This window comes from Eptesicus fuscus, chromosome 7 (assembly GCF_027574615.1).
Source record: "Eptesicus fuscus isolate TK198812 chromosome 7, DD_ASM_mEF_20220401, whole genome shotgun sequence".
In the NCBI taxonomy this organism is placed as follows: domain Eukaryota; kingdom Metazoa; phylum Chordata; class Mammalia; order Chiroptera; family Vespertilionidae; genus Eptesicus; species Eptesicus fuscus.
Window position 1 is genome coordinate 106,498,191 of NC_072479.1, and position 21,474 is coordinate 106,519,664.

At 64.1% G+C, this 21,474-nt stretch overlaps 1 long non-coding RNA gene across 1 annotated transcript; it reads right to left on the bottom strand.

Annotated features, from left to right (window-relative positions):
* Positions 1–610: 610 nt before the first annotated feature.
* Positions 611–2,116, bottom strand: LOC129149875 (uncharacterized). Its single transcript, XR_008556686.1, has 2 exons — positions 1,901–2,116; positions 611–1,364 (listed from the first exon to the last, which is right to left on the bottom strand). It is a non-coding gene; the product is annotated as an uncharacterized LOC129149875 (long non-coding RNA).
* Positions 2,117–21,474: the final 19,358 nt, after the last annotated feature.

Here is a 21,474-nt window from a genome sequence, read left to right on the forward strand (position 1 = left end):
ACCCCTATAAAGGATTAATAAGATCTAAAAATACTTCAAATAAATCACGGCTTTCCACTGCGGGAGAGGGGAAGGCATTCCTGAGACATTCGGGGAGTGAGATTCCTTTCCCGCTTTCTGGTGTCCTTTCACTTTTGTGGAAATCCGTGCCTTCTCCCCGCAACACACTCCACACTCTAACTTATCTTTAATTGCTCATAAAAATGGGCTGTAAGTGGCACAATGAATCCTTTAGAAGAATGTTAATTTCCCAACTTGTGATCACTCCATTTTAGAAATTGCGGGACTGAGGGACTAAAATAAATTCAGCCCCCACTTCTCTTTGGAAGGTAACTTGGAGTTTTCAGACGTGCCTTTTGCTCTTTCCCTGTACAAATCCGAGGCCCTAGCGTGGCCCCTTGGGTGCGTGCGCGTGTTCTCCTGAGGACATTGGCCCGGCACCCTTAACGCCTGTTTTCTGATCTGTGTTGTTACTACTTTGGAATGCAAATATTAATTGCAATCCCTCATCTGTGAGGGAGGATTTTCACACGAGCATCTGTGTTTCATCTACGGCCGCTCCCACATTTGTACATGTGTGTGATTGAACACACATTTATTGAGACTCCTCGTTGTTTTATGTTCTTTTATTTGAAAAATAATAATTAACTTCTTAGGAATGCTCCCAGGGTTGTTAGACTTTTTTATATACACACGTAGGTGACACATCGTGGAAAGCGAGTGCGTGGACTTCCGAGGTGTGTGAACTACGACCAAACAGCTGCTCGCAGAAGGTTCCGAAACAGACACGGGCTGCAGGGCGCCGAGTGGCCGCTGTCAGTCGGGAGAGCGTAGGACGTGCCACTGATCACTGTCAGCTGCGGGCCCCAGAGTCTGTTCTTTATATTTTTTTAAAAATGAAAGGACATCCAGAAACGGCCTGCCAGCGTCTGGGTTTTATTGGGGCGTGGGGGGTGCCGAGGCAGAGCCCCGCTCTGTGCTTTATTCCCCAAACATGCCTGCTCCACGGCCAGGGCTTCATTTCTGTTGCTAGTTGTCACGCCAAGTTTGACATAAAACTGAGTGAGCGAAAGCAAAAGATTTTGAAAATTGCTTCATTATGCTCAGGAGGAAAGACCCTTTCTGCGGACGGGCCTCCCCTCTCCGCACTCAGCGCGAGACCCCGCAAAGGGCTGCGCTCCGTCCGCGGTTTTGCTTCTAGCTAAACTAGCAGGCGGCCCCCGCCGCCTCCCCGCGCCGGGAACGCTGGCCCCGGGTCGTCGGTGCTGATCGGCTCGCGTGTAAATCACTGGGAGTCGAAATGAAGCTTCCACAAAGCGGGACAAGTTATTACAAAACCGGCCGATGGAGACGGAACCCCAGGCCTGCAAACACAAAGACGGAAGGACAGGATTCCTCAGCCGGGCTTGCCTCTCCGCACAGCACCCCAGGCTTCGGAGCCTCCAAAGGACACGAGGGGTCACGGAGGAAGCTCCCAGCCTGGAGCTGATTGGGCCGGCTGGAAAAGCCGCATTTTTCCGGGGTGTGCGGGTTGCATGTCCAAAACCCAAGTGAAAAATGTGAGTTTCCACTCACACCCGCCCGACCGCCTGAATTAGATTAAAGGCATCTGTTCGCTCGCTCGCTCGCTCCGAGAAAGCCTCGGACACAGAACACGGTGAACGGGTGCAGGGCCCTGCGCTGGGAAACGGGAGGCTAAACTGAAGCGCCCCGACCTGCGGGGCTGGCGGGGGCTGAGCCGGGACCCCGGGGCCGCCGGCCGGCCGAGCAGGAAGTCCCGGCTGCATTCCCGATAGACAGATCTCGGGAGAAATCAGGGAGAAATAACCGCATGAGGCCGATACTGTAAACATCCTGGTCTGGCGAGAGCCCCCGGTGCCGGAGTTTTCACATATCTGACCTCCGGTCCGCGTGGGCCACGGGCGCGGCCGGCTCCTCGGAAACCGTCCGTCAGAACGCAGAACGCTCGTCGGCAAAGCAGGTATGTGCGTTCTCCCCGGGCCGGTCCCAGCACACGCTCCCACGCCATTTACCTAGAATCCTGTGGAATGATAGCGAGTTAGGAAAAGACTCTAAAAACCAGCCCAAATCGCCCCCAACAGAATCACCCGAGGGCTGGTATTTGATTTCTGAATTTGCCACCAAGTTCTCTCTCAGTCCACGCCAAGTAAGAGGGGATTTTTAAAAGGAGTGTGTGTTCGAGACTATTGCTCTGACTCACCCAGTTTCTTGTTTTATCAAATAATAATTGGGAGGAGAGAAAGAGCATTAAGTTAACTTACGACTGTGTGAGCGTGAGGGAAAAAAAATGAGCTAATAAAAAGGTTAGCTGGCGGCCCCATTATACCATGATTTCAGGTGGAAATTACCAAGCTGGTTCCCTGGCACCTCGTCACTGCCTTCCGTAATGATACCGTTGTCGGGTGTGTGTGTGTGCCCACGGAACCAAACTTGGAAGTGGCATAATGGAAGATAATCTCTTTTTCTTTGTGGCTTTTTAAATTCAATGTTTTAATCCACCCATTTAATCACAAAACATATATCACATTAGTTATAATATTTCGAGTGCTTAGCAAAGTGATTATAAATAGATTACAGTGTGGTTGTTGGATGCGGAGTGTGTGTGTGAGTGCGCGCGCGTGTGCGATGCAGCATTTCTAGGCTCTGCGTTTGGGGACGGCTTTACGGGAGGATAGGAACCATGTATTTATTTGTAAAATCCCCGTTCAGTTGTTACCCAGCTTGCTCATTATTTCAGGAAAACGAGATTCGGTATTAAAAGGCCTGGCATCTACCATGTCTCCACCTCTGCGTCCAGTCCACTCTTTAAAGCATTTTTTTTTTTTTTTGGTGGCTCTGCAGCCCCCAAAGTTGCTAAACCACAACATGTCTTTAATCTGTGTGTGTGTGTGTGTTTTAAAGTAGTTGAACCATCCAGGAGAAAGATGGGGCAGAGGGGTTATAATGGCCGGGAGGGCTGGGTTCCTCCTGGGTGTGGCTGGAGCAGGAGGGGACGCACACACAGGGACCTGTGGCTTTGGAACCGCCCGGGCAGACTTGTCTTAAGGGGACGTGTTTCCTTGCTCCATGCACCCTGTCCAGCGGGTTAGGGTGGTGAAGAAAATGATAGAGGTCTGGGCCAGACACGAGAGGTCGTGTGTCCCCACGGTGCTGCTAGAATGGGGGCGGCATTCCGAGTCTCCGAGTCTCGGCCGGGAGAGCCGCCCTTCTGGGAGGAGGGGGCGCAGAATGCCTGCACTTCCAGCTCCCCAGCCTGGCCCTCGACTGGGCGCGAGAGGCGCCTGCATCCGCTGCAGGAGGAGGGGTGCGCACCCCCGGTGAAATCGCCGGGGCTCCGCGGGTTGTCAGCAGCCGTGGAAAGTGAAAGTCGGTCAGGACTGGGATGGAAAGATGAACTGGAAGACATTTCTGCTCCATTTTCCGCAAGCTGCCTTTTCTCTCCGGAAAAAGGGAAAATGCGTCCTTAGAAAGAAGAGGCCACAGCCGAGCCTCACCCCGGGAAAGCTCTCTCGGAGGATTTCTGGATGTGGCCTAGCGCTTCCCCTCCGCCCTTCCTTCCCCCAGCATGTGTGTGTCACAGAGTGGGGGGCAGCACAATTCAAGGCCAAGGTCATGGGGGTCTAGGGAGCCTCAGAGGTGGTCAGTGGGCAGCAGAGGTCCTTGGGGAGCTGCTCCAGCGGCCCCCGCCCGGCCTTGGCCAGGGCGGCCTGTCCCCCTTTCCTGGGCAGTCCAGCCCAACCTGGATGGAGTTTCCTGGGAGGGGGGCACGCGAGGGACTTTTGAATTTACCAATAGCATAAAAAGTGTATATATATTTATGACAGCAGGCAAGTTTCCATTGGTTCACAGAAATGGCGAGATGTGACGTCAAGGGACACTAGTGAGAATGCCAAGGCCGGTTGGGGCGGTGGGGGGGGGGGGGGGAAGAGCCATTGGGATGGGGCCGAGGAGGCCTCCTTTCTCTGGGGCAGTCGTCATGGGTGCTTGAGGACAGCCAGGCCCATCTGGCTCTGAGCGGGGGCATGCCCTGGCAGGAAGATGGGGTTACGAGCACAGTGACCCCGTGTCGGGGTCTCCTAGTGCCATAAGCTCAAGCTGACCCCTGGGGGGGGGGGCGGGTAACACTCAGGCGCCCCCGCAGAGCCGGCAACAAAAGCTGCTGTGGCCTCGCAGGCGTTCTGACCCTGCCTGGACCCTCTGCCTGGACCCTGGAGCCTGGCCAGGGGCGAGCCCCTGCAGGGGCGCGGGAAGGAGCCCCGCAGCAGTGAGGTCCTGCGGCTCGGAGAGCGGAGAGCGGAGCCGCGGCCTGGAACTTCTCCCGCAGCTCTGCGCCCTGGGCCGGAGCAGGAAGTGTTTCTGGGGGGAAGGAAGAGAGTGAGCTCGGAGCCGGGCAGCGGCTCGGGCACGGTGCCCACGCCCATCCCACGCCTCCCCGGGCACGGCGAGGATTCTCTCACCTCCGCAAGGCACCGTGGACACCCCCTCCACCTCTGGGCACAGGGCGCTTCTCCCTCCACTTCACCAGGTCCCGTGCGCCCCACCCCCTGCCCCCCTGCGCAAGGCGCCGCTCGCTGCGCCAGGCCGCGGTGTCCGGGAAGACCCGCGGAGTCCCCCTGGCACGCGCCTTGCCCTGGCGGAACCCGTTTGCCACCGATGACCCTGAACTCTGTGCTGGAGCCTCGTCTAGAGCTCCATGGGGCACCCTGGCCCCCGCAAGGACCAGCCCGGCGACCCTGGTGGCTGCCCGCGGCGCGCACAGGGCCGCGGTCAGACCGGGGACGGTCGGTCGGCCGGGGGTCCCCAAGCTGGGCCCGAGCCTGCGCGCGCGCCCCACTGCCCGCAATCATGGCAGCCGGGACCTCGAAGCGCAGCCGCCGAACGCGCTCCTGCAGCCGCCTTGGTGCCAGGGCGGCGGGCGGGCTGGGCTAGCGCTGGCTGCCCCTCCCCCCACCCCCGCCCCTTGGGTGCGCGGGCTCCAGGGCTCAAAGCAAAAAGCGGCCGGGTTCCCGCAGCGCGGTGCCCCCTGCCTAGCGCGCGCAGGCGGGCGGGGCCGCGGGTCGGGGGCGCGCGGGCGGGGAGCGTCCAGGGCGGCGTGCCCGCGGGGGCGCGCACGCGGGGCTGCGGGGCGAGGCGCGGGGCCCGGGCGGCGAATCCGCTGCTCGCGCCGCCGGCCCCGCCCGCGCGCTCGGGCCCTGGGAGGAGGGTGCACGGCGGAGGGGGGAGTCGGGAGGGGCCGCGCCCTGTCCTCGCCTGCAGTGGGCATGGCGGGGGCCCCGGAGGCCTCGTTGGTATTCCGGGCACAGCCGAAGCTCTGACCTCTCTGCGGAACAGGGGCGCCGGGCTCGCGGGCACGGCCGTCGCCCCCAGGCGGTCTCTCGGGGCTGCGGGGCCCTAGGCGCCTCGCTTCCCCCCACCCTCCTTCCCCTCCTCTCCGGGTCCCCCCCTTCCCCCTCCCCCGCCCCGATCCGGCGGCGAAGGGGTGGGCAGGGAAACGCGCTCTCTGGGACAGGTGCCAACTCCGAGACAAAAGACATAAAATAGGCGGCAACGGGGGAAGCGCGGCTGGCGCGCTCAGGCGGGGACGGAGGAGCCGTGGGGGCCTCGGCCTCGGTGCCGACCGGGCAAAGTTTGGGAAGTCGCCGGGCGGCTTCGCGGCGGCGGGGGAAGCGCGGGCCGGGCCGCCCTCCGCGCCGCGCTCGCCCTCTCCGAGCCGCTGCTGAATAATTCATGGCGCGGCCGCCGGCCATTAGCATGCACCGGGCGCGCGGCGCGTCTGTGCCCGGCCGCCGCCACCGCATTCGGCGCCCGGGCCGCGCCAGACGAGCGGCCGCGCTGCAGCCAGGCCCGTGCCGTCCCCGCGCCCGCCCGCCGCCCGCCCGCCCGGCGGCGCCCATTGTGCCTCGGGCCCGCGCCGCCGGCCGCCCCCGGCCCGCCCCAAAGAAAGCCGCAGCGCGCCCGGCGGCCCGGCGCTGCAAGTTCGGGCCCTCGGCGCCCGCCCGGCCGCCTGGGGATGCACGTGAACTTGGAGAAAGTCGCGAGGCGTGCGGGCCGGGACCTCCGCGGCGGGGCGTGGGCGCCCCCGGCCCGGCGCGCTTTCGTTTTCGGCCAGGACAAAGGTCCCTCGCCGCGCGGGGCGCGGGCGCGAGGAGACCGGGTCCCGCGGACCCCTCTTCGGCGGGGGCCGGGGTCTCACTGTGGGGAAGCCGGGGCCGGGAGGGAAAGCGGCGCGGTCCGCGGCGCGGCGCGGGGCCGGGAAGTGCGGCCTGGCCGTGCGCTCCGCCCGCGCCGTCCCGGAGCCGAGCCGCCGGGGGGAGTTTGGGGAGAGGGCGCCGCTTGGCTCTCCGCGGGGAGGGGCGGCGCGGGGGGAAGGGAAGCGTTTGGAGCCCCGAACTCGGGCCGGCGGCCCCGGGCCTTGCAGCCGCGGGCGGGATCGCGCGGCGCGGGCTGCGTCCGGCAAGGGCAAGGCTGCCGACCTGCGCGCCGCGGGTCGCCGAGGGGTTCGGGGCGACTCCTGAGGACGGTAAGTGCATTTCTCACTTCGGCTAGTTAGTGAATAATTAAATATTAATGACGAGATTTCTAGGGAGAGCCCTTCCCCGGGGCAGGCCTTCCGCAGAGGGGCGCGGGGGGAGGTCTGCTCCTGCGCCGCAGCCTGGGCCGCTGGCGGAACTCGGCGCCTTCGCTCACGTTCTGCGCTGGGAATTGGAGAGCCGGGCGCCCGGCCTCAGGTGTGCGGGCCGCTCGCCGGAGAGAAAGGTACCGAAGGCACGAAGCAGCCTCCGCGGGGCGGGGGACAGAGGAAGCGCCCTTTAGAGGCTGGACGTGCTTGGAACGGGGAGTCGGAGCCACCCCCTTTCTTACAGCGTTTTCCCTCGCTCCCTGCGCTGACCGAGAGGTGATGGAGGGGCCCCTGCCCCGGGCCGGCGCGGGAAAGGCCCTTGTGGGAGCTGTTGTTTATGGCGGCATAAAAGGAAAAACAACTCATAACTTTGCGTCATAAACCCCCCTTTATAGGTGGCTCCCACACAGGCCCGTCCCCGGCTCTGGCCAGTTTGTGGGGAGCAAGGAAGGGGTGCAGGAATGCAGGTTTGCCGTAACGACGGGGGTTCAAGGGAACGCTGGAATTCATGTCTTTGAAGTTGGGTTTCCGGAGCCACGGCGGTCTCTGCAGGCCAGCGCTGCCCTGGGTGTGTGTGAGCTCGCTGGCCCTCGCCGTGGGGGACTTCACAACGCATGTGGGTACGTGTGCGTGCCTTCCCTGCCAAAATGAAGCCCGGACCTGTGGGGATGGAGCCGCTTTTTATCACGGTCACACCACAGGTGCCAGGTCCCCGCACTCTCCCCCAGCTTGTGATGTGGTTTTGGAGAACCTTCCTGGGTGCGCAGACAACAGCCTGCGGGGGAGGGGCGGCCTGTTGCCGTAACACCCGGGACTTGTGAGCTGGCACTGGGAGGCCGTTTCCGGGGAACTTGGACAGAGGCCCTGTGCCTCCCTCTCTGGGGCTGCCTGGCTCCCCGGCCCCAGGAAGGACCCCGGCGCAGGAGAGCGTGGCCGTGCGGTCGGGCCCACCTGGCCTCGGAGGCTGTAAGTTTGCAGGCAGACCTGGCCGGCTGTTGGGCTAGGCCGTTCCCCCCCCCATCCCCCACCTCTCATTTTGAATTTTTATTTATGACTGTATCCGAGGCAGTTAGCAGACACGAAACCTGGGGTGGAACATTCGGGAGTGATCTCAGAGTGGGGTGCCGCTGCCGAAAGCGTGTGCTCCGGCTCAGAGCTGTGCCCGGCGTGGCCGATGGCGGTGACGAGGTTGGTAATTACAGGAAGCTCAAGTGCTGGGGGTGGGGGGGGGGCTCCCCTGAAAAATGTGGGAGGCTTTTTCTCTGGGTCCACAGAGGACCTGGAACAGGGCCTGAGGGGTGGGAGTGGGTGGCATTGTGCGGAGGCCGTGGGGCGTCCCCCAGGATGAAAACATCCCCGCACATGGGCACCCTCTGCTCCTCCACGGGCCAGACACGAGGGACAGGGACAGGTCTGAGCACCCCAGGACGCACGCCCCCCCCCCCGGCCACTTTGTGGGGGTTGCTATTTGGCAAAGCCCCAGAGGCCCATCTCCTGCCCTAGAGGGTGCCCTCGGCATGTGGAACTGACAAAGTTGAGTCTCGGGGAGACCGCGGGCTGCCTGCAGGCCCTGCCTTTGTCCTGTTCCCTCGGGCAGCTCTGTTCCCGCGGGGCTGGCACATCCCATCCAAGCACAGTTTTATTTCTGATGGCGCGCACACAAAGACCAGGTCCCGAAAACGAAACTACGCCCGTCTTTTTTTTTTTTTTTTTTAATCACTTCTGGATTCAATAGACGGTGCTAAGCGAGGGGAGAGGTTCTCCCAGCCGGCGGGCTGCTGGGAAGAGGGCCCGGGAGTCTTGGGGTGTTTTTTTAAACCAGGGCGGCTCCTTGCCTGCACGGCGGCCCCCACGATCCTGGGTGAGGGGCCTCCGGGGGTGGGGGGGGGGCGGCTGCTCGCAGGGGCAGGGGGGTGATGGGCCTCCACCATGCCCGGCCTTGAGCGTGCCACGTGGACAGGCACACACAGCGTTTGCTTTGCTCAGCCGGAGGGGGGAGCTCTGCAGGAGGGTCACTTCTGGGTCCGCGGGGTCCACTCCCGCCTCACGGGCTTCCATGCTCAGGCCCGGGGCCTGTTCCATCCTGCCCTGAGCCAGGTCGGACTCCACGGCAGCCCACGGGCCCGGCAGGCACCCTGTGTCTGGGGAAACCTCTTGTAAGAGCGGCGTGCGCCCCCACTGAGGGCCAGAGTTCTGGAAGCTGGGGAGGCCCTTCAAGGCCAGGCGGGAACCATCCGGGAACCCCCTTGCGTGGCCATTGTTGGGCTTGGGGGTAGATCTGCACGTTTAGGGGAAAGGGAGAATTCTCTTGCAGAAGTCCCGTTGAGCTGGGAGATGGGGGGGGGGGGTTGGGGGGGGGCTAGCTCACATTGGGGCAGCTCCAAGCTGACCCCTGGCTCAGCGTGTGACCCTAGACAAGTCCCATCACCTCCCAGGGCCCGGGCCCTGAGCTTGGGAGCGGGACCAGGAATGCTGACCCCAGAGGGTCGCTCCGAGGGCCGGGACGGCTCCAGTCGCACAAAGCGCAGGTCCTGGCACGTGGCAGGGCGCCATAAATGGCTGCCCCTGTTGTAATTGTCATTGTGGTAAATGGCAATCGTCGTTTTTATGGCCAGTTATTATATTTTTGAGTTTGTGAGAAACCGGGAGCCTGGTTTTGGTTTCGCTAGAAAGGCCCCTGGAATGCAACCCCCCCTCCCCCCCCCCTGCCCCACAGGTGGCAGGACGGGGAACCTCAGCCATGTTTTCAAGGGAGCCGCCCGGAGCTCGCAAAGTCTGGGCTCTCCTGGTCACGGGGACTTGGCGGGAGGCACTGGGCACGCCAGACGCGGCCACGTCCCCCGGGGGTCCCTGGATGTGCCCACGGAAGCGGGCCCCTTCCTCTGAGCACCGCGCCCGCCTGCGGTGAGGGCTTCGGGCCGGGGCAGCGCCGCCTCCCTGGGCCCGGCCCGCAGGACGCTGAGCAGACGCCTCTGCCCGGGGAGGAATTTGCCTCCGACGGGCAGGGCAGGGCGCCCCGCGAGGTGGCCCCCCTCCGCAGGTCTTGTTGGAACGAGGACGAGCCCTAAAAGGCACCGGCCGTGCTTTCTGATGTTCTGGGGCCAAAGAGGAAGAAAAAGCAACAATTGTCTCCGCGCGAAGACAATGGACCTTTCATGTGAAATATTTATTTTCAGGGCCGACCGGGGCCCGGCGGCCGGGACGCGGCGCTCAAGTGTCTGGGCCGCGCGGGCCCTGGCGCTCCGTCAGGGACGGAGATTTATAGAAAAGGAAGAAAGGCCACGGGCCGGGGAAGTTTCGGTGGGAACGCCTGGCTTTCTTTGTCCCGTGGAGTTTAAAACTTTCACAAGTTTATTTTGTTTTCTTCTGTGGCTTTTCTTCAGAAAGGCTGCAGGGGCCCGAGGCCCCGGCGAGGTAGCCAGGGTTGGGGTCGTGGCCTGGGGGGGCCTCCCTCTCGCCAGGTCCTGCTGGCCTTTGTCTGCTGGGGGGGTGTTGGGGGGAGGTGTCGCCGAGTGGACGTGCGGGAACAGGGAGTGGAGGAGAAAGGATCTGTCCCTGGGTTGGGGGTGGCCGCAGAGAGCGCGTTTCGGACAGTATTTGTGATTCTCTGGTATTCTCTACTCCTCCCCCGATCCCATTCTCTGATGAACTTGGGAGTGGCCTGCAGGTTACCGGAGAGTCTAGCCTGACCCCGTGAAGCCCCACGCAGCCCCTCAGACCCGCTGCCCTGCTGGAGAGGCTGTGTAACCCCGGAGAAGCCTGGCCAGAGTTAGCGCCGGACGGAAGTTTGCCGCATTCATAGAATGAACAGAATTTCCCTCTGAGGCCTGCGCGCCGGCCGGCCACCTCCCCACTCCTGGCTTGGCCCCTGGGGATGGTGCCGAAGCAGCTCGGCCAGGTTCCTGCTAAATCCACAGCCTCCACGCAGCCGGGAAGGCACCCTGGGGAGGTGCGGGGGGCGGGGGGGCGACCCCAGGCTCACGTTGGGGCCTCTGGCAGGAATTCATCCAGATGGGGCTTGTAACGAGAGCATGGTGGGGGCGGGGGGGCGGGGGGGGGAGGCCACAGTGGACAATGGGGCCAGACCCCAGCCAGCTTAGAGGGGCCTCAGTCTGGAGGTCCCTGCGAAGGTGGGTAGAGGGCAGGAGAGGGCGCGTGCCCGATGGGACGGGGGTCAGGGTCACCTCCCTGCAAGATTCTTTCTCGCCCCAAAAGATTTTGTTGGCAAATGCTAATATTTGTCTTCAAAACGGGGTTTTATTTTTTTTTAAAACCTTCGGGTGCATCGTGGTTTTTTTTTAAAAAAAAAAATCCTGGAACCTCTAAGCTGCGGTGTGTTCCACCTTCTGCCCTCTCGCCCACCCCCGCCCCCCGCTGCCCCCACATACCATGAAGAGAGCTGTCTTTTGTGGGGGTGGCCACAGCGGCCTCTGAGGCTGGGACAGGACCAGTGAGATTGAAATGGAAAGACTGAAATGTCGTGACACGGGACAGAGGAACTCTAGAACATAAGCTTTTATTCACCTTTTCTTTTTTGGGGGGGGTGGGGGGGGGTGTAGTTCAAAAGTAAAATTCAGAATTTTGGTTGGAGATTGTTTGAGTCGGGGTCCTGGAGCCTGGCCTGTCGGCGCAGCGGCAGACGGGCCTCCGTCTGTTTAACCGGCGGCCGGAGAGGCCTTCGGAGCCGAGCCGGGACCCGCGGGCAGCGGCGGCCGCTCTTGTCGTCAGCGAGGCTGGTCGTTGTGGTCAGAACACATGTGCCGGAGACGTACCGAGGAAAAAGGCCATTTTTTTCCCCCCCGAGTAGCAGATTTCCCCCTGAAGATTAATCAGGAATGCGGCCGGGCTCCGTGCGGGGCTGGGTTTCCCGGGACGGGCCCCGCAGACCTGGGATTCCAGAGGGCGGGAGGGCGTCCGCTGAGATCTCCACCTGCCGCTTTGGGCTCTTACGTCTGTTCGCCTTTCACGTGTTTGAGGGCGAGCCGTACCTGCAGGCCAGCCGTTTATAATTACGTTTTAAGTGATAACAAAACGACGATGCAGCTGCGCGTGGTTTGACGGTAAGAGAAGCTGCAGCACGTGGCACGGGGTTGCACATCCGTCACCCAGACGCGCCTGGCTCCGGGCCGGCCCTGGCCATGCAGGTTTGGGCCTGCGGGGACACACGTGTGTCCTGCGTATGTCAGGGTCCGTGCATGTCACGTGCGGGGCCCGCCCTGCCCTGCCAGGGGGAGACGGGCTGGTGGATGGGGACTCTGTTCCCAGCACCGCGGAGGTACTGCCCACGGGAGGGAGAGGGACCCGCTGCGGGCCGGGCTGCTGTGCCGTGTCCTGAACCCCATGCCGGCCTGCAGGGCACGTGGCGATGTGCGTGTCGGGGTGCGGGTGCCACCTCCTCCTGCAGCGGAAACCCCGGCCCTGAGACGGCCACCTGGTGTGCAGGGGCGCCCCCCGCGGAGCACGGGAACCCTCTCCTCCCGGGGCCAGGCTGCTGGCAGCCCTGCCAGGCCCCGGCTGGAATGGCATTCCCGGCGTTCCTGGCGGGGTGCGTGGCATCAGAATCCTACCTGCTTTGTCTCTGTCATCAGCTGGCGAGCTGGTCACGTGGCTGTGCGTGAGGGCAGAGTCCTCGCTCCCTCCCTCTCCCCACCGCTCGCACTCGGCATGACCGGCCCTGCCCGGGCATAAGGTGTATTCGGACCTTCCCCTGGCGGCCGGGCCTGGCCTGGGCTGTCCCTCCATTTGTCACGGACAGGAAGGCCATGGTCCGGGGAGGCAGGCGCAGCCACGGCCCCTCCACGCCATCCCTCTGCCCCGCACAGAGCCAGCAGCGGGTCCGCCTCGGCTCCTGGCCACAGAAGGGCCAGAGGAGAGAGGTGGGCCAGCGGGTTGGCCCTGAGGATGCCGATCCGGTGCCCGCGGCTGGTAAGCCTCCAATAGGAGTGCCCACATTGAGACCCCAGTTCACGGACCCGGGTCCGAGGGCCGGACGCAGCAGCCACCTTTCCCCGCTGTGGTGGCCGGCGTTGGTCTTGGTGAAACTGAGCGGCGGGTGTCTGAGAGGCTGTGGTGACGAGCCTGGGCCCCGGGCGGCCCTTCCGGGGCCCCCTGTACCGGCCCCCCTGTCCGCACCCTGCGTGCATTGTTCGTCCTGTTACCACAGCGGCCTGGGGTTGGAGCCAGCCGCCCCGGTCCTTACACCGACGGGAAACGGAGGCGAGGAGAGGGGGTGGCTCGCCCAGAGTTGGGTGGCTGATGGGACAGAAGGCCAGAACCAAACTCGTGGCCGCAGCCGCCCCGGCGTTGGTTAGATGGGCTCCCTTGGAGGGCCGGGGGCTGTTGGGTGGGCTGGGGTGCCCAGTCCTGGGAGCACCCCGGCGGTCGGCCCCTGCTGCCCTGCAGGGCCACGCGTGGGAACAATGCGGCCTCTATTCCGAGCGGCCGGCCGCCTGGACTCCCCGGGCAGCCTGGCCCCGAGGCCGCCCTAACATGGCGCGAGCCTGGCCACGGGGAGGGCCCGCCGGGCCGGGCCGGGCTCCCGGCGTCCTCCTCGGTGGCCGCTGAGTGGCCAGACGCTGCAGCTTCCTCCTCCCGCCCCCCCCCCAGGCCAGCCCCCCCCCCCGCCTCGTTTGGGGGTCCGGCCCACCCGCCTCTGCCACGTCTGCCTCTGACACCCATGAGCATCTTTCAAAAATTCCCGGTGGGCGGGGCCGAGCGCACGCCCCGGCCCCCTCCCCGCAGCCAGTGCCAGACGAGCGAGCGCAGGAGACAAAAGTAGCATTTTCTCCTCCGGGCTGCCAGCCCGGCTCCCAGCGCCACTCGGCTCCTGGCAGCCCTGCCTCCGGGGCCGAGGCCCAGGCCACGCCAGCCAGGATCGGGGACGGCAGAAGACGGTGGCCAGAGACCAGGACACCCGAGGGCCCGTCTGACCGGGGCTGGCGCCTCGGCACGGCCTGGCCAGCGGGACCCGTGCTCAGCTGCCGCCGCCGTGACCAGCGGGCACGGCCACGGGCACGCGGTTCACGTCCTCAGGTTGGAGAGAGAGCATCCCCCCGCGCCTGGGTAAGTCGCCTCTTCCTTCTCTTTTCTGGAGACAAGCCGAGACTCTGCCATCTTGTGTTTGTGCCGTTACGTTCCCTCCCTCTAATTGGTTCTCCGGAATTCAAATTCTATCCCAGAGCCCCCCCCTTCCCCCCCCCCAGCTTTAGTGAAGTCAGTCCTTCCAGAAACGGCAGGGAAATGCGGAAGCCGAGCCCGTTTCTCCCTGAGACCCAAAGCCGCGGGCTGAGCTCACAATGAGAGAGCTTCTGGCACAGCAGCCGAGCTCCGGCACTGGAGCGACGTGCCAGGAGGCATTCAAGGCACGGCCTGCCTCCGTGCTCGCGGTGTCCGCGCGCCCCGTTGCCGTGATCACCAGCATTTTAATCTCCGGCAGCGTCAGGCGTGGCCCGGGGACAAACGCCCGAGGCGCCCAGGCCCCTCCCGGCGGCTCCGCAGGCCGGCAGGCCCGGCTGGCACTCCGGGGTGGACGCGCGGCGGGAACAGAGGCCCTTTATGCCGTGCGGCATCCTCAGCGCTGCCGCGGCCGCAGTGCGGGGATCCAGTGCTCTTTCCCTTGCGTTTATTTTTGAAAAAAAGAAAGGAAAGAACGCTGTTTTGGGCTCTCAGCTCAGTGCGGGGAAATCTGTTCGGTTTTAGGGGCTTTTATTTCTGAAGCCCTCATTTAAGCACCAACAGTGCCGGGCCGGCTCACAGCCGCCCTGCACTCCGCCTGCGTGTGGGGTGCACCTGGGCTGGTCAGACCCTGGGGGGCCCTTCGCGGTCCGACCTGCAGAGCCGTGGCCGGCAGGGGTGGGAGCCCCTCAAGGACCTGCATGTCCCCGGGGCCCCCCAAGGCTCCTGGAGAGCTGGGGCCGGGCTGCCCGAGTGTCTTTGTTGGTCCCTGACCCCTCGGGGCAGCTGGACCCTTTCACTTAGGAGGTGGGCTTTGCAGAGTGCAGCCGCCAGCTCCCCTCCGCCCTCGGGCAGGCTGACGGAGCGTGGCCCGCAGACGCAGCCCGGAGTCCCCGCGCTTCCGGGCAGCCAGGGTCTTGGCTTACGGAAAATGGAAAGCTAGGTCCAGAAAGTTCTAGATTGCAGCTCACGGGCAAATCCTCGTGTGCGTGCGTCTTTGTTTTTCTGATCGGAGCCGTGGGGGCCTGAGCAGCGGCGGGAGCAGCAGCCCACACGGCGGCTGCTTTGTTCTGAGGCCAGACAGCAGCCCATCCCGGAGGACGTGGGCTGCGGGGCCGGCGCCCGCCGCGGGGAAAATTAAAACATCGCCGTGGTTGTGACAGCCACGGCCGCTCACGGCTGCAGCGGCAGGCGCGTGCCACCCAAATATTTAGCGAGCACCCAATGAAACACCAGCGGGGAAATAAAAGACAGGAAGAAACTGCGTGTCGTACATTTTAGAGGCGAGGGAGCGAGAGCCGAGCGAGGCGTTTGGAGGTGGGGGGGGGTGGGATGCTCATTATTTTTAAAAGCACTTACACTTTTCATAGCTGCCCACTGCTCCTCTTTTTTTAATTTTTCTTTTTTGGTGTAATTAACGTAGGTGAAAGAGGTTTTTAATCCTAAGTCCTGGAAAGAAAGGCAGTCACATTTCCTGAGTATTAACTCATCTTCTTTTTGGACAAGGTGGGGCACGTAGTAGCATAAAAATCAATTAATTTCCATAAATGAGCGCTTTCCTTCTCAATCAGTATTTTCCACCGAGATTAGGTTCCCCTAATGGTTTTAACGTGCGTGGATCCCACCTCACCCGGGGTCAGTTATCGTCGTGGTTTTTAACTTGGGCACGGTCAGTAAACTATACCTCGTCCCCAAATCAGTAAAATTCCATAGACTTTTTTAATTTTTAAAAATATTTTTGTAAATCAGGCAAAATCTCGCCGTTCTCCACGGCACCCCGTGCTTCTCAGCAGGGTTTTTGTGTGTGTGTGTGTGTGTGTGTGTGTGTGTGTGTGTTTTTAAGAAAGCAGCATGCATAGCAGCGTTCACAGAGTCGCTTCTATACAAACTCCACTCGAGCCTGGAGTTGCCCGTCCTCCCAGCGCAGGGGCCGGGCTGCGGGCCCCGGGCCGCGGCCACGCAGCGTGTTTCGCTTGCGGAGCGGGCGGCCGTGAAGGACGGAGGTCAGAATAAACAAGCGGCCTGACCCGGTGACCTCCCCGTCCCCGAAAAATTCCGTCGGGGAGCACGACCCCCTGCATTAAATTTTAATTTAAATTTCGGCCTTTATCTCCGCCTTTTGAGACAGCACATGACCCCGGTCAGAGGACCGTCCATGTTTTAATGAGTTACCAGTTTTTATCTTGTTTGGCAGCGCGGGCCGCGTTAGCTCTAGATTTAAACGCAGCGCGGTGGGGTGGGGGCCGTGCTAGGTTGTGCTGTCTTCCTAAGGCTGTAAGATGGACATTGGATGTCTGGGTGTTTCATATACAGCCTCCCATAAAGTTATTTTGAGACTTTTATGAAAAACCCAGCTGGTTAAATATTTGGCATGGTCTAAAGGTACTTTAAAAATCCAAACTAAAAAAAAAAAAAAAAAAAATTCAAAAAAATTCAACAGGTAAACTACAAAGAGTAGCCATAAACTTTAAAAAAAATTTATCTTGCCAAGATAAAGTGCGCCATTTAATGGTCCCTATTGCCACCCGGGAGGGCAGAGCCCTTTTACAGCCACAATCGTTTGCAAACCATGGGGACTGTTTATTCTGTGAATTTGCTCACATTACGGGGTTGTAACCAGCTCCCCTCCTCCTCATCTTCAAGTGTTTGCTTCTGCATCTCTAAATTCTGGATTCCTCTCCTGCTCCCTGTTCCCAGCCCCCAGCCCCCGAGGCCCCTTCCCGGGGTGGGGGGGCGGGGGGGGGGGAGGGGGTGCGGGCAGCTGTCCGTGCCTCCAGCAGGCGGGAGGGCGCCTCCCGGGCTGCCTCCTGCAGAGGCCCTCCGAGCTGGGCTGTGGCTTATTGAAGGCCTGTTTTGGGGAACCTGGCTGCTGGGGGAGAAGTTGGGGAATGGAAGGAAACGTTGATGGCATTTGCCAGCCCCGCTGAGGAGCCAACTTCCCGGATTTTTAAAAACCCTTTTGTCCTTTCCGATGGGGGTCCTTTAGCCCGTGGCCGCCCCTGTCTCGGCATCTGAGTTCTATTTCTTGTCCGTGCCGGGGCGCTCAGAGGTTCGGGTCCGTCTCGGAGCGATGGGGCCTCTCCTCCCTGGTCAAGGGCGACGCCGTGCCTCTGCTTCCTCATCTGTGCAATGGGACAGTGCGTGTCCCTGCCTCACAGGGACACGTGGGCAGCACCGAGCGCGTGCTCGGTCCCCACGGAGCCCCTCAGGAACGCCTGGGCGCCAGGGCTGTCCTCAGGGTCCTTCTCCGGGGGCGGCACCGCGCTCAGGCGATTGCGTTCCCCAGAATCGGCCCGCCGCCGAGGCCTGGCACGGGGTTCGAACTCGGGCCTGCCGTCCTCCGGAGCCCGTGTTCATTCTGCGTTAACTGAGCGTGCACACGGTGTCCACGTGGCGGCCGGATGTGGATGTCTTGCTCTCTCCGCACCGTGGCCTGTCCATGGAGCACGCGTGCATGGACACACAGGTGTCCTGTCCTCGGGGCACGTGGGGAAACTTGGGTGCAAGAGAAACGGGGTGGGTTTGAGCCGTCATGGCTTCCAGAGGTGGACGGGCGCTTGGAGGCCACGTGTCTGCCTGGGGCTGGCCGTGGGCCACCCGACAGCCAGTGGGTGGACAGCCGCCCCGGTGCCGAGCTGCTGGCGGGGGAAGGAAGGGCCCTTGCCCGGCCCGCTGCACTCTGGGCTCTGGCAGGCCGGGCCCTGTCCCCTCGGGGCCAGGCGGTGCCGGGCCGGCCATTTGCAGACTGGAGCGAGGCTGGGGCCCGGGAGAGGAAATGGCGGCTGGGCAGGCGGGTGGGAGCGGCCAGAGCCTGGGTGGGCAGGCCGTGTGCATGTGTGCACGTGCGCCTACGTGCTGGGCCCCTGGGGAGGGGGAGGGGGAGCGGGGGAGTGGGACGTGGTGGTGGGGGGAGGGCTGATGAGCCAGCGCGATTGCCCAGCGGCCTTGGACAGGAGGCCTGATAAGAAGCACCCGCGTCACGTAGGCCCACGTCTCCAGTTGACGTGGGGGCGATGGTATTGGCCTCGGGGAAGGGCCCCATGCGCAGGGGAGGCCTGTTGGAGCCGCGGTTGGGTCTCCCTCCCTGCGGCCTCCCGGGGAGAGGCCTGGGCTGGCAGTTGACCTACCTGCCCGTCCCCACCTGGGCTCCCCATGTGGAGAGGGAGGGAGAGATTGCAGCCACGGGTTCCGGGGAATTCCATGTGGCCCCGGTTGGACAGTGTGGGTGGGCTGGGGAGAAGGACCTCGACCTCTGGCCTCTGGGATTCTGGCCTCTGAGTGCGGGGGCGGGGGTGGGGGTGGAGGGTGGGGGTGGGGGTGGGGAGAAGGGGATCTGGATGGGAGGTTGGAGGCAGGGCTTGCAAGCCCCCATGAGGGTTGGGGGTGGGGCCACCTCTGGCCCAGTTTCCTGGGAGCCCAGCCCAGCCCCGAGATTCCTGCGATGGGTGTGCCCAACTTCCGGCCGGGGCGTGGACGGGGAGGGCTCCTGGAGCCAAAAGGGACTTCCCGCCCTTCCCGCCCGCCAGAGCCTGCTGGTGTGCGCCACGGTCAACTTGCTGGGACGAGGACTCCCTCCCAGCGCCATGTGCGAGGTCCAGGTGAGCAGCCACTGCCCAGCGGCCGGGCCCCGGGGTGGGGGGCGGTCATGGAGAGGTGCCCTCGGCTCGAGCCTTTTTTGTGCACGAATAGTGAGCCGCCCGACGCCAGCCCCTGCACAGGCTCCCCGCCTGGACGGACGGGCCCGGGCCTGGGCCTCAGTCCTGGGAGCCCCAGCACCCGAGGCGAGCTCTGCCCTCAGAGGGAGTCGCACTCGGGCGGCCGACCCACCGGGCTCCCAGGCCTTCGGGACCCAGGCTGGCGGGCGGCTGGTGGAAGCAGCCTTCCTCCGGGCGCTCCTGGGCCGGGGGCGAGGCAGGCCACCACGGCCCACGCCGCCGGGGAAAGGTGTGGCATCCAGCTGCCGGGGAGGGGGAGTGGGACCCGCTGGGGCCGGGCTGAGGGCTGCAGGCCTTGGGGCTCCGAGTGCCTGCCTGCGGCGGCGGCGGCGGCGGGACCATGGACAGCGCATAGTGTGGCCGCAGGGCGGGAAGGAGGGAGGGGCTGACCTGTTCTCCGTGCTCGCAGGGCCCAGGCGGGATGTTCGAGGTGGTGCCCCGCTGCTCTCGGAAGCTCCGCAGAGGCTGCCGTCCCCTCACGGAGAGGAAAACCCCGGAGGCCGGAGGACAGGACGCTGGACCCCTCGGCAGCCTGCAGTGTCTCAGAGTGAACGGGAAGGGCAGAGCCTGCGGGGGGGGGGGGGTCTTCCAGATTCTTCCTGTGGGTCTCGGGTCTCCTTGCAGAGGTCCACCCCTCCCCTGGAGACGCTTATCTGGGGGGAGGGCGGGGGGGTCATGCCTGGGCCCAAAGCCGGGTCCTTGAGCCTGCAGATATCTGGGGTCTCAGAGTGAGGGGGTTCCTTCAGATCGGGGCAGAAGGAGGTGTTGGTGGCCATGGCCGTGGCCAGGCTAAGCTCCTGCGAAACCAGCTCTCCGTGGGCACTCGGGGGCCCTGTCGCTCACTGTGAGACCACTATGGGGCTCACGTCCCTGATCCCCGAGTTCCCTGTGCCTCAGAGGCGCTCGGCGCTCCCAGGATTCTCTGGGGGGCCTCTCGGGGAGGCTGGGGGCCCCCTCCGGGCAGGCCTGGCTGGGGAGCAGGAGGAGAGCGCAGGGACTGGACCAAGCAGACCTGTGGGGCCAGGGCCGGGGCTGGAGCGCCCGAGGCAGGACGGTTGGTCTGTCCCGCACTCAGGGGCGAGGGGCCTCCCTCTGCAAACACGGGGTCCTCAAGGAGGCCCGGGCCAAGATGGCGCCGGCAGGGCTGGGCCAGCACGTGGGGAGCAGACATGTAGCCTGGAGCCGTCCGGGGCCCGGGGAACTTCCTGGGGGGGGGGGGGGCGCTCCTGCATCCAGCCCCAGGCCTGCCACGTCCCAGCAAGGGCGCGGCACGGCCCCTCCCCCTCCCCCACCCCCACCCCCACGCCAGCCCTGCACAGGCCACATCTGCTGGCCTCGCCAGAGCTCTGCCTCCAGCCCCGTCCCCATGGAAACCATGGGGGCCCCCTGCTGCCGCCGCGGACTGGTTTCCATCGGAGCCAGCCTGCTTTCCCCGAGCCCTGCCCCCCAAGTTCGAGGCTCCCCCCAGGGTCTGTTCCCGTTGGCAGAGCGGCAGCCTCTGAGCTCACCCACCCTGGCCCACACCCTCCGTGCCCGTCCCCGGGCCGTGCCCTCCCAGGTCTGGGCTCCGGGCTCAGCCCGGCCTTTCCCGCCCACCAGCAGCCGCGCAGGCTCCCGCGCTGGACAGAGGCAGGCCCGCTCCCGCCCCTGCTGGGCGCAGCCGCTCAGGACGGTCCACAAGCCCCCTGCTCTCGGCCTCAGTTTACCATCTGCAAGGCGAGAGGGTGGCGCTTGCTCCCGCTCCTGGCCGCGGTGCCGGGAAGGAGGGAGACGGAGGATGAGGAGCAAGGCCGCTCGCCCGGACCCTCAGTCCGGGTTTTTGTGTTTAGTTTTGGTTTTGTTTTTTGGGGAGGGAAGGAGTCAGAGAATTTGACCAGAGAGGGCGGTTGGCGAGGCCGAGTCGGTCGGAGTGCGCAGACCCACGGCTCAGCTGTGGGCAGCGGTACCCGCCAGGCTCTGCTGGGCATCTGTCGGTGCCCAGTGACCGGCTCTGACTGGTGAGCGGAGGCGTGGAACGTGCCCGTGAGGACCCCCAGGGCCCCGAAACTCCCGGAGAGGTCTCCGGAGGTCAGAGGTCGGGAGTGCGGGCAGAACAGGAGGTCCCGCTTTAAGCCCCCCCTCCCCGGGGCCCCCCTCCCCGGGGCCTGGGCGGCTGCTGTCCCCTGGCGGGTGGCTGCCCACACCCAGCCTGGCCCCTCCCCCTCAGTGCGGAGCCTGGCCTTCGGGACTGAAGTCCCACCTGCCAAGTGGCTCCTCCCCCTGCAAACTCCTCCCGCTCGCGGATTGCGAAATGTCCCAGATGCCACGGCCTGGCCGCCCCGCCCCGGGCTCCAGCTTATAGACCAGGAGCCTCGGAGGCCACAGCCTCGTGGCGCCAGGAGCGATCCGCACGTGGTCGGGGCAGGCAGCTTTCCTTCTGGGCCTCAGTCTCCTCATCTGTAAAGTGGGGTCGTAACGCCGGGGGGTGTGGGAACTAGAGGGGCAGCGGGTCAGGGCTGGATACGTGGTAGGTGGCGGCGGCATCAGAGCGGTGCCCACCCAGCTCCCTCATCACCGAGACCCACCGTGGGGCTGGCATCCCCCGGCCCGACCCAGGGGCAGGCTGGCGTTTCTCAAGGTCACTTGGCCCCCCACTCGGCTCCCGCAGACGCAGGCGGAGAGGCGGGCGAAGGACCCTGGGCACACGGCCGCCGCAGCCCGAAGGAGAGGTGAGGGGGCGCCCGCAGTTAGTGTTCTGCCCTGGGCAGGAGAGACCTGGCGGGTGTGAGCCATCACTCCGGGCGCCCACCACCCCTGCACCCAGCCCCCCGCCCAGGCTGGCGAGGGAGTCGGCGCGGAGGAGTGGGCAGCGGTCGGGGTTGATGGAGACGTTCGGGGAGAGGGGATAATGTAGGAAATGAAGGAAATTTCCCCAGGGGGAGAGGGAAGAAAGAGGAGCTTAGTGCC